The following is a 12,783-nucleotide window of genomic DNA, read 5'->3' as shown; positions in this document are numbered from 1 at the left end:
AAAAGGCCAAACATTTTCCATAAAAAAAAAACAACGGTTAGGTAGGTTTAGTATAATATGTGTATTGTTTTTATAAAATTATTCGCCAAGAATGAAAATAGTAAAAATCTACACACGGTTTCTGTTGAGCAGTCTGTGTACTTGTTTGCTAGCCGTATTACTTCGCAGATACAAACTTGTAATGTGATGTCAACCACAAGTTTTAAGGGGAGTAAATAAAAATGCAATTATTATGCAATCACCTCTCTATGTCTGTCAGCGACGTTGATTTTACATATAAGAATTCATTATATTATTCATAGATTCTGTGCCACAATAGTATGTAAAATATTATACCGATGTCATATTTATTTATTTATAATTTATGTTTTACACTAAAAATAGAACATCATTTCAATGTTATTGCATATTTAATACAGTTTTATAGCACGATTAATTAATTTATTATTGCTGTTGCAAATGTAGAAGTGATTTAACTTGTTTTCTTTCGAACAGAGAGAGTAATTATTTTTAAATACATTTCTCCAGATAAAAACAATATCATACCTACAAATGGAGTGGGCCATCAAAATTATTTTTCAACATTTGATTATATTTTACAATATTTCTTTTCTTTTTACACATCTACATCAGTCCATGTGTTTATCTATAAGTTATTACATTTCTTCGTTTGTTAATCGATCGACATCTAAATTTTTTAATCAGAGAGTGTCAGTCACACAATTTGATCATTATCTTATGTATAAAGTCATGTTAGGTGTCATAAGTCATTGAAAGGTGACTTTCTCATAACCTAGGGAATGACATAATATATTATACATATTCAATGTCATCGCTTTTGTAAATCATGTGCATGTCTTCAGATGATCTGTATAATTATTTTAGTTCATAGTATAATTAATTTTCAAATGTAAACACTCCTAACGGCCAATTCGGCTAGAATCGTTGATATATCTTCCGGTCTTCGATTTCATGACACACTATTGTATTTGAAATTTTGTCTATACAATTATAATTATTTATTATTGGTTAGTTATCTCAACCGTCCTTGCTGTAATTTTCCATATAATACGATATTTAATATTATTAATCTATGTGTATTGATTAATATGCATTAATTCATAAAGCGTTTCTAATACTTTTAGTTCAGTGCAATTTTGCCGGTTAGGTACGTTTATAAAGCTATGATGCAATTTGTGTACTTGGAGTTTTAATGTAAGAAAAATCTTTGGGTAATATGTGTTTTAAAATAACACTTCTTGTGTACTTACACCGACAAGTGCGTAAACATATTACATAGTAGATACATAGTACAGAACGACACCCGTGAAGACCGACCCGCAGTGTTTATTCTTTTGTACAGCCGCTGGTCAATATTTAACTTTGGCAACGACAGATTTTTAATTCATGCAAGGCGCGACAAAATGTACATACTTTTTAAAAAGTATCTGCGTAAATGGGTTCAACGTCATTTGTGTATTATTCAATAACAAACATTTTAAGTAACGCGTTCTGAGAAATCATACCTATAAGAGTAAAATCTCTTATTTAACAAATAGCCTAAAACATAAGTGAAAATCTTAAAATAATTATTGTTGTTTTTCAGGTTTTTAATTAACCACTTATAACAAGGCAGTACCTACAACAAAATCAGACTTTTTTTTGTAAACAAAATACAAAGTTAATCAATCTTTTAAATTTGCTTCTTGTTTTTCGTATTTAGAATCTAGTATTAAAATATTATCTTCTCTAGCCCGTCTAGGGTTTTTTTAATCGATTCCAAAGTTATAAAAAACACCTTTTTGTGATATTTTAGATTCGTAGCAAAACACTTATTTAATTTTTTTTTTCTAGATTAGTTTTCTTTTGTTAATTTAAAAGTAGTCCCAGAATTCAGCTGACACTTTTTTATTTTTTTTTGATGATCTATGACTAAGATTGAAATAATAATACATCGTTTTTTTTACAACATGCTTTTTCCATCGTTTATTGGAAAAACAATATTACTTGTGAATTTATTTTTTTAATTTTTTGACATTGACAATTTTTTTTTTCTAAATGACGTTTCTCATATTTGAAGCCCTTGCCGACAACGATTCGTCCGAGATAAATGTAATTAATAATCATAACTCATTCATATATTTGTTTCCAGCAGATCCGCCGTTTGCAAGTGTCCGTCACGTGACCCCTCAATGTGCTTTTGATGAATCGACCAAAGAGGAAACGAGGTGCTACCGCAGATTAATGACGTCCTAGACGTCAAAAGGGTTTGGTTTATTTCCGCCACCACTTCGATGTGTCCTTGACGTTTTTTTGGCAGCAGTGTCGACGTCGGTGATATTTCTCGCTAAGGTTAGTTTTATGGACTTGTATTTTTCTCTATCAGATTTTCCCGAAAATACTCTGAACTTGTTATGATGTGGTATTTTTATTCACATCACAGCATATATATATATATATATATATGAGCTATGCAAAGGTATTATTATAATATAGCCACGTATAGACGCCACACGGAACACCATCGCAGTATAATAATAATAATAATATGGAAAAGCTATACTAGAAAATCGCACAGGGTAATTCTATCATTTGTCAAACGGTCTTACCACGCCAAACCAACAACGCGCATTTTCCTTTTTTGGATATGTCTCCCAAATAATCCAGTACTGTTGCGTACGTCAACTGCACACACCACTCGAGTCGGTGCACGGTATAGGGATGGGACATACAAAATTTGTATTTTCAATAAACCATACCGATATGTATAACCTAATATTTTTAAATAATAAAAATGTGCAACATTAACTAAAAGACGTCCGAATAGAAAATATGTGTTTAACACAAATTATAATAAAAAATAACGCGTTACTAAACATTTATTGATTTTCTTCGAATTTGGGTTTTAAACAAATATGTTCGACGAATAGTTTTAATTGTTAAATATTATTATTTTTTACAACTAAAATGACTAGAAAAACTTTTTTGTTTTTGTAAACCCACGGATTTCCGTGTAACCATTCTTAAGGCCTAGTGTGTTTGAGTAAATTGGAAATAGCTTTTATTTTTGCTAACTAACAAGTACTTACTTTTTTTTATGGTTAATAAATTATTTTTTAGAAGCCAATCGCGACTTTCCTTCAGAAATTCCACGTGAACAACACCAACAAGTTTAAGTTTTAGTTTTTGCAAATTTGTTTTTCGAATTGACTTAAACGAAGTTTTTTTATATTCTTGATAAGCGGAAGCCGGAAACGCCATTTTGTTAACTCGTTTTGCGAAAGGAAACCGGTGGGTGGGAGGGGCAGGGAGGTTTAACTTGAACAAAACAAACTGCATTGAGTACGCGTACAAATGGTCTGAACAAATGTCAGGTACTTTAATTTGAAATTGAATACCAGATACACATTTTTATCTTATTGCGCGCATTCGGGTAAACACTCCAAATGACGGTGTCACTGAAATTGACGTTGAAGAGTTTTTTTTTTGGACAAAGAGCTAATAAACGAATGTTAGTCGAGTCACCTGTAGACGTTGTAATTAAATTGTTATGTCGCTGATTCTTGATGCTGTGAACTATGATAAACAAAATGGATTGTTTAAAAGCGGAATAAGTGAAATACCGGCAAACAAGACTAGAAAATCCGTTAGAAAATTTAATCTCGTGATAAACGTCAGGGAAGTAGTTATTGCGTAGGACTTGCTTGGGTTGAAAATTCCAAGATAGTTATTTACATGTGCCTGTTATATAATATTGCATACGGCGCAAACAAATCTGTATAAAATATCGACAAAAGGTATACGAAAACACTTTCTTTTGGGCTAGCAGTTTTATATTTAAAAAACAGTACACAGAATGTTGTAAGAAATGTTTTTTTCGTTTAACAAACGGTTATAATTAATTTCTAACAACGTTTATAAGGTCTATATGTATAAATATTTTGAAAAGTGTCTGTTAATAAAATACAAAACAATATTTTGGTGGAGAACGTACCTATTCCTTAAAAACATTTTGATAAAATTGGTTTAATTTTTTTTCACTTTAGGTATACAAATACAAATAATTGAAAACGTTCATGTTTATGCAATGTTGTGAGTTCAATATTTGTTCTTAATAATTTGAAAGTAGTTAAAATACATTTAAATTTCCAAATAATTGCTGCGGAGAAGGTAAATGATGATTATTATTATAATTGATAATATTATATCATACAAATTCAGTTAAACCCGTATAAACGTTCAAATAACTCTTTAAGAGGTTAGGATTATTTATTATGATTTAGATTATTGTTGATCTTTTGAGGTATACAAAATGTATAAAGAGATTAGCCAGAGTAAGCTATTCTACTGTATAACAACACAATGAACGTAAATTTGTATATAGTATATTCTAAGGTGTTCTACTGTAGAATCTATGATAATACCACAGCACAGCTGTTGTGCTATTACAATTCAGACGCTAATAATTAACAAAATTAATAATTATTTTAGACGAAACAAGGTTATTTTTAAAACTAAAAATATCCGCTATGATTCGAGTACCTACCCGAAGTGCGGCATTAACAATTCGGGTGAGAAGATGAAGTAAATACATGCCGGCGTTTTAACACCACTAAAGCATATTTTCGCACAAGAAGCTTCGACTATATTATTCAAAAAGAGGTATTACATTGCTGCGGCGGCTTTCTTAATGTACCTCCCGGAGAGTGCTCAAATATGCGATCGTACTTACATTCAACAAGCGTTCAAATGAATTTTATCTCTTTTCCAAATATTTCATTGCACAAATCAACGGAAACAACTCTCAAAGTCATATACACGAGAATATTTCACTTGAAATCAGCATCACAGGCAAAAAAGCAGACGCCATACGTCGCTTCCGGTTATAAAGAATGCATATATATATATATATATATATATATATATATATATATAGATTTATTATTATTGTGCTCTCGGTATTACATAGGAGTCCAAAAACGGAGTTGAAACTTCTTTTGTAGCAGCAGCAGCAGCCAGCACATGTCGCCACACAATCGTTGGAACAACAAAGGCCGAACGTCGAGTGAGCGCGGCAGCTATACAAATAAAGATCAAGTAAAGATAACAATAAATACAAGTTCATAGTAAAACTCAATTTTACGCTTTACAAAGAATATCATATAAAAATATTAGTGCTAGCTCTACCTGCAGAGTTGGGCATTATTTAGATAAAAAATTATCTAAATAATTATTTAAATAATTGTTTTATTCGAATAAATCATCTTAGCTTTTATGGAATAAAAAAATTATTCGAATAAATGAGTTATTATTCGTTATTCGAATAAAAAATTGCAATTCTGACTAGCCGATGTAGTCGAAGTACTTCAGTATTTGAAATCAAATTATTAAACTCGCATAAAAAAAAATCTATTAAATAGGTATATATTATTTTACTCATTTACACATTTTAGGCCGAAGCTATAGGATGAAAAAAGGTAAATAAATAGATGCATGAGTGGATAAAAAACAAAACAATATTAATATTTTGAAGAAGTCATTTTATTTAACATTTCAAAATAACACACTTTCATTGCAAAACTTATTATTTGTACAGTTGTGATATTTTTTACGAATATAGGAGATATAATGTTTATATTTAATTAAGATTATCCATTTTAAAACTTTAACGTCTACGACGAAATAAAATGAAAAACACTGATTTTGAATATAATAATTAGTAAACTAAAAATATCTGTAGTTAGTTTAAAATAAAATCTTAAAATAATATTTCTTAATAAAAAAAAAATTGACAAATGTTTCAATTACATTGGTGCATTAAATTATCATTTCTCGTTATAGAATTGATAACGTTGACTTTTTAAATTTTGTAACTAAGAAATGCCATTTAAATCATATCTATATCTTGTACTGGATTTTCAGAATTAAAAAACATTTGAATACGACGGTTATTATCACTGATAAACTTCATGAACGACTGATATAATTTAAAATCAAACGAATCTCCAAAAACGTCATTATGGGCATGAATAATCATGTTTGCTTTATTTAAATCCCATTTAATGAGGTGTTCCGACAGCATAATAAAATCTAAGGGTGGGATGTTTAATAACGTAGTAATGCGCGTTAGTTCATTTTGGATTTTTTCAATAACACTTTGTCTGATGTGTTTATCACGTATAGAACGATTTTTTAAGATAGTATTAAGATCATTGACGATATCGTCGTCTTTTAAGTCAAACGTTTTAAGGAACTTTAATAATATCGATTGAAACTTTTCTATGTAAATATTGACGTTTTTTTCTATGTCTTCGAGTGTGTTATCTCTTTTAGACATGTTTTTAATTGGGTTAATATTATCGTTTATTATATGATTTAGTTCAGTCGTGAATTCCCAAGTGTTCTGTAATAATACGAATCTAAATATGCCAATAATCATAAAATTAAGTTTCCCGAACAAAAGTAATCCTTTTAAACCAATATTTTTGGGAAAATCCAAGTAAGGCTTCATTGATCGAATCAAATTTTTCCATATATCTTCATTCAAAAACGTACGGGAATATGTTCTAAATTTGATTTCAAAACTTATATATTTCTCGCCGAGTGTTTCCCTTAAGTAAGCTTCAGATACATTCATGTTGAAATAACTATAAAGACCTTTTTTCCGGTTGTCCTTATCAAATTGGTTTAACATTTTTTTATTTTCAGTTATTATCCTACTTGTGCCCGAAGTAGAGTATACATGGTTTTTGAATACATAAACATCATCTACGACAAGTTGTAACTTACCGGGCTTCATGTCGAAAATATTGCCATCGCTGCAATTTTTTTCAAAGTAAGTGTCGAGTTCGGCAAGCACAAAATTATTCTGCTCCACAACTTTCTGCACGACAGGAAGACTCCACTGTGTTTTTGACTGTAGACAGTAGTTATCCATGGTAAATGCGTGAGTGTAAACCAACCATATTTCGTTCATTTGCATTTCTTTTACATCGATCAAAGAACTAACCATTTTCACGGTTTCAGCTAAGAATGAAATCAAATCGCAATTTATTAAAGCCGAGTCGTTTGCTTGGTACAGTTTGTCGACTATTGAAAAATGTAAATGTGCGCTGAACAGATTACCGCATTTCAGTTGGTTCAATTTTGAAATTATCAGATTACTAAGTTCTCCATTGGACAAATTAGCGAATTCTGTTGTCAACTCGTCGTCCTGCGTATTATACCCATCGTTAAATGAACTTACTTGTTTCTGTTGTCTTACTAGTTTTTCATGTTCGGTTGGATCTGCCCACACGAGTGACGTAAGTTGGAATACAAACATTAATAATATCACATAATATTTCGCGAAAATCATTTTTTAATAAAGCTCAAATCAAATAATCTTTTTTTTTCCTATCGAATTGATTGATTATTAGTATTTTTATTGTTTGCTAACAATGCTTTAACAATGCCTGTTTGGTAACAGATTCGAAAAAAGTTACCAACGAGTTATCTTAATGAATGGCTACAACATAATATATTATGTTTTTTTCTGAAGAATATTATTGTACTAGGTATATGAAATTATATGTTTTTATTATTAGGCCAACTGCAAGTGTTTTTGTATTTCGCTTCGATACACAGTTAAATGTTATTATTCTGAATAGTGTTGTTATTGTGTATATTTTTTTCCTTATTGATTTTTTTTTTTTTTGGCATTTGTCTACTCCTACGATTTTGTTTTAACAGCTAAATAAACCGATGTGTTCACTATACAAGTTACCAACATTTGTAAATATCACCTACTCTCCATCAAAACCTATGAAAACAAACTAAAAGTTAGGATTGTATGCAAAGTAAAAATATTACTCTATCGGTTTTCCGAAAAATAATCAATAAATTATAGTTTTTCAAGGGATATAAACGCGATCAGCAGTCAAAAACTTAAATAGATAATCAAACTTATGTTTATAGGAAACCACTTTCATAATTACCGTTTTAGAGTTTTACAATTCTTCTTGTAACATATTTTATTCTAAGTTAAAACCGTAGCAACCTAATCTACTCAATCACAAATTGGAATACAAGTTTCGCTCTACCGAGTTTATAACATTTCATATTGTAGGCATCAAATGATTGGTTGCAATGACATTAATACAAAATTAACGCTGTACTATTTGCCTATTTTAAACAACGACAGTAACACACCATTGGCAGTATTTATAAGGGTCTTAACGTCATAGTGTGTTTCACACTGATAAGATCCATTCGCATGTGTAAGACTTATGCATAACTTATGTAAGCATTAAAGGTATCTTAACCACCGAACATGATAACTCAGCACACTGAGAGAGCGCTGAATAAATAATGATATAGAACGGAACCGACAGAACTATTCGCCGTGGGTTACAAACCCGGAGAGACTTTGATATATGTTGATAACATGCTTAGCTTGACGGTTGTAAAAATGCAAGAGGACAAGACGACGGCGAAAAATCACGCAGGTATAATCCTGAGCAAAAGAAATGGAAAGGAAACGACAAAATTTTGATTTTGTTTCACTTGGCTTGGCTTGGTAATCACAAAAAAAAACCTTAAAAAATAGCGATTTGAAATAATCGCTTTGCTTTCAAAGCCAGTCTATGGATGATAAAAAAGTATCAATTTTGCCTGAGTAATATCAATAGCTATGGTACAATCAATAAATGTGTTTAAAATCGTGTTATTGAATTTTGAAAACGACAATATTTCAATAATATTTTGATTTACTTTGAGTCTAATTTTCAGACCCTAAGTCAAAAAATTGCATCCAGAAATATGGAATAAAGATACCGTTTCAACCCGCTCTGGTCGAAAGATCTTATGAATGGCGTTTATCTCAATTTTAAAGGGGAATGGCTGAACTTAAAATGTATATACACTAATGTGTACTTAAAATACTCTAAAGTGGTGTAGGATAAAATCGCCTAATGAAGAAATTAATCCGGTCGTTAAAAAGTTCAAAAAGTTAATAATATTAAATATATAAAATACCGCTTACTAAATAATAATAGCGTTTTCGCGGTGGTTGTGAACATTTAGTTTTAATATTGAATTGTGTATTCAAATATTCACTGTGCTATATAGTCTTCGATTTGCATAATCGCTTCATACATAATATTAGTTTTTCGTATAGCGAGGTGACAGGAAAGAATGTAATATTGTCATGTAAATTCAAATAACTCAACACAGGCTAGCGGTGACTAGTATTTTGTTTGTCATTTTGATATCACCATAATTTAGAAAACATGATACAAAAACTGGCAATTTACCTGGCAATTTTGGTAAGATATTTTGATTAGTAATCCTTAGCAAAACTTAATTAATCTGGTTACCCTTTCTACTAAATATTCTTATTCGTTTTCATAAATATATATTTTTATAATTTTTTACAAGTTATACATCGATTATTTATCTGGATTCTTAAACAATGAAAAAAACAACGATTCCAGAGTTATGTTAAAGAACACACAATCTCAACTTCAAACCTGAAAAGCTGATTTTTTTAAAAAATTATTTTAATTTTAAACAAAGGTCATTTTAGTAGTTGCGTTTTTTTTCAAGTCGCCACTTTCCCATTTACTATTTTGTGCATAAAATGAATGGATTTTATAATAAGTGTAAATATTAAAAATTATAATTTTTAATTATTGTAGACTTCTTTATGTAGTTATATTACAAAACTGGTCGGATTGAAGAAAAAAAAATACTGGGGCAATTTAAAAGAAAGCATTGTTTGTATGCTAAAGAAGGCATTTAGATAATTCATAAGGACTTGGGGGTAGAGATTATGAAGTTGATAACAAAAAAATCATTTTTTAAATTACACGTCAAAGAAATATTTTCTATACATATATACATATTTGTACTTTTATTTTTACATTAAGGCATACAATCTCGTTTTATCGCCATTGATGTAAGACAGCGATAAAAACAAATTTGTTGAACCGCAAATCGATGACAGATTTCGCAATTAGGCTAATAACCAAAATATTTGAACTTTTTTTAGGAAAAATTGAGAAATAAAAAAACTATATTATTATGTATGTTTGTAACGACTAACGGTTTTCCTTTTTATTAACAAGTGAGTTGTTCGTAGCGGCGGCTTAAACTTTTCGTAGGTCTATTTACTTTAGCAGTGATATTCAAACTGATTTGTTGCTTCCTCTCAGTTTGCGACTTAACACACATCCGAAAATTACATCAGATCCTTGGATTGTCGTTGAGTATTGTTCGTTTAAAATTCTCCGTAAAGCCGGCTTGCGTTTACGAATCCTTTGGAAAATCAAAGCAGCAGAATTAGTCAAGTCGCATTTTATGATTTTCTTTTTAGGCATTTAATCGTACGTTTGAAATGCAGGAGCCTTGACGACAAGAGACTGTAAACCGAAGTCGACCGTATCCGTTTTGAGTATATCCAAACGTCTAAGTGTTTAGCTACGCTTCTTATTATCACTTTTTTTTTCATGCGTAAACGGTAATATTTTTTTCCTGGCATTTATAAAAGCGAATCGATTATGTTTTCATGAAGCGGAAACACCGTTATTTGACATGAAAATGAAATTATAAATATTTTATTAAAAACTTTATATTTTTTATCAATTTAATTGAAAATATTGAGTTAACGCACACGAGTAAACATAATTCATTTTTTAAATTAAAAATTCCCATTTAAGAAGGTTACACTCTAGATTTGATGCGAAGCTGAGGTATTTTTAAACAAATGTCTGAACAAAAAAATTAATTCCTGTAGACACCATATAATATATTTTTTATACAAATATTGTTATTGTTTAGTTTGGCCCATTTAATTACTATTAACATAATATAATACAATATGCATAAATATTACATTGTTATATTACAATTATATATATATATTTTTTTTTTTCTACCAACACATCCTATAAAGTTTGCATACTATTTTTAAATTAGGCTTCGTTAAAAAAAAAAATGAATTATCAACTTTATTTCTGTGCTCTGCTTTATTAATGATTACAATAAACGCTTGATATATATTTTTTTAATTAAAAACAACCACCCTCCGTTAATAAAAACAATTACGAGTTATCGGAAAGTTTGAGTATTCGCTATGTTATATAAATAATACAGTTGTCCCAGTTTTAAAAATATTGAATTTTTTATTCTCTTTTATTAGGATTTATGTTTCAATGGAGTTTTTGTTTTACTAAGGGCATACAGTATGCGGTCTGCCGCAGACGTTTGGTGGTAGCTGGTTGTTTTCGATATGTGGCCAGAAAATGTTTTGAGTTTTAGCCAACAACAAATCCGGCAGGCTTCATAAACAAGGTTTTTGCCTTAAAGTCGAGACCTAATCCGCGTACTGCAAATGGAATTGGAATTTAAATAATAATTAATGCAGCAGTTGCCAAAATGTGTATTATTGTGCCGAATTTTTGGGCTTCGCGAGAACATAAAGTCTAAAACGAAATCTTAATTTGATACGAGAAAGATGTTTCTTTTAGGTTTCTTCCGAGGTAACTCTCCGATAATATATTTTAATGTTATATATATATATTTTTTTTAAATTACTCCGTCGGTATAACATATTGGGTTTATCCATCGTGACAAGGCCGATGGATAAAATAAATCTTGTAGTATTTACACCAGGCCGAAACATTAGATAAATACCACGGAATTGCTCAGAAATAACGCGATTCATAATTCACCGTTTTACGACCCCATTACTCTCGTTTACCTGTATTCTTTTGGGACGCTTGTTTTGGCAATTGCCATCACCCCTTCTGCGCTTGTCGCAGGGTTCGTATTTCCATGTCTCTCCGTCTTCGAAAAAAAGAAAAAAATACCTAACGAATGTATCTGTTGTCCCAAGTGCCGTTGTTTGAACCGTCCAACCGTTTGCGTTCTGTTTCCTGTATTCGATGGGATCTGATCAAATCTCGGGTGACTATGATGTTGACCAGAGGCCTTGTGTAGAGTTCTGAGTAAAAATTCAATAGTGTTATTGAATTGCAACAATATATCAACATAATCGAAAAACATTTGGTCTCTTTGGTTGTTGGAATATGATATCCCTTTTTTTCATTTATCTGTTCAAAAATAGAAAACTATATTGTAATAAAATACACTCAAAAGTTTTGATATGATATCTACATAGAAATTGAAATACCTAAAGGCGATTGTGCTTTTTTGTTTTGAGAAGTATAATCTAAAAATAACATTGTATTAATCATAAAAAAGCATTACCTCATCTTGTGACACGTTGTGAATATTTGGACTCGCCGCTATCTACTTTTTTATTTAAAAGGATTTGATAAAATGTAATTTTTGTAAGTAATAAACAAATGTCGTATCGTGATAGTAAAAAAAAATCTTTAGGACTCGACGGTGTGTGTTGGATCCATAACATTGCTCTACGATATCGAAAAAACCGTGGGACGACCAGGGTCGACCTCTTCGGTGTATTAACGTTCACAAAAAATGTTTTTTTTTATCCCTGTGTAAACCTTACACGTTCCACTTGCATACATAAAAATGTAATATTTATTTTAAAAATAGCAAGTTCTTGGCAGCGACAAAAGATACAGCAATAATAAAAACGTGAATATTGAGATGTTAAAATAGGCTTATTTGTTCAAGATAAAGATTGTGCCCCGGGCGTGGTTTGTTCAGAATACTTATAGGCTCGTTCCGTTGTAAAGAGTTTGAGGTCGAATAAGCTTTTACATTTAAAAATCATATTTTATTGCCATAAACGACCAAGTTGGGTGTCCGTAAGAG

The 12,783-nt window shown here is 30.4% G+C and overlaps 1 protein-coding gene across 3 annotated transcripts in view; it reads left to right on the top strand.

Annotated features, from left to right (window-relative positions):
• Nucleotides 1-12,783, top strand: part of LOC126843006 (glutamate receptor ionotropic, NMDA 3A-like) — a 116,853-nt gene that overhangs the window by 20,904 nt on the left and 83,166 nt on the right. Inside the window, exon 2 of one of the 3 annotated variants that reach the window (XM_050580295.1) lies at nt 2,156-2,352. The exons of 1 other annotated variant lie outside the window; for it this stretch is intronic. The gene's annotated coding sequence lies outside the window, so the exon portion shown is untranslated. Of the gene's footprint in view, nt 1-2,152; nt 2,353-12,783 lie in introns of all 3 variants that reach the window. One more of the 3 variants, XM_050580296.1, reaches the window with a different exon arrangement.

This window comes from Adelges cooleyi, unplaced genomic scaffold (assembly GCF_023614345.1).
Source record: "Adelges cooleyi isolate 19-005CV unplaced genomic scaffold, UGA_ACOO_1.1 ACOO_flye_CR_arks_rails_tigmint_CR_PRNA_574, whole genome shotgun sequence".
NCBI classification, from domain to species: domain Eukaryota; kingdom Metazoa; phylum Arthropoda; class Insecta; order Hemiptera; family Adelgidae; genus Adelges; species Adelges cooleyi.
This window is presented reverse-complemented; position numbering and strand designations above follow the sequence as displayed.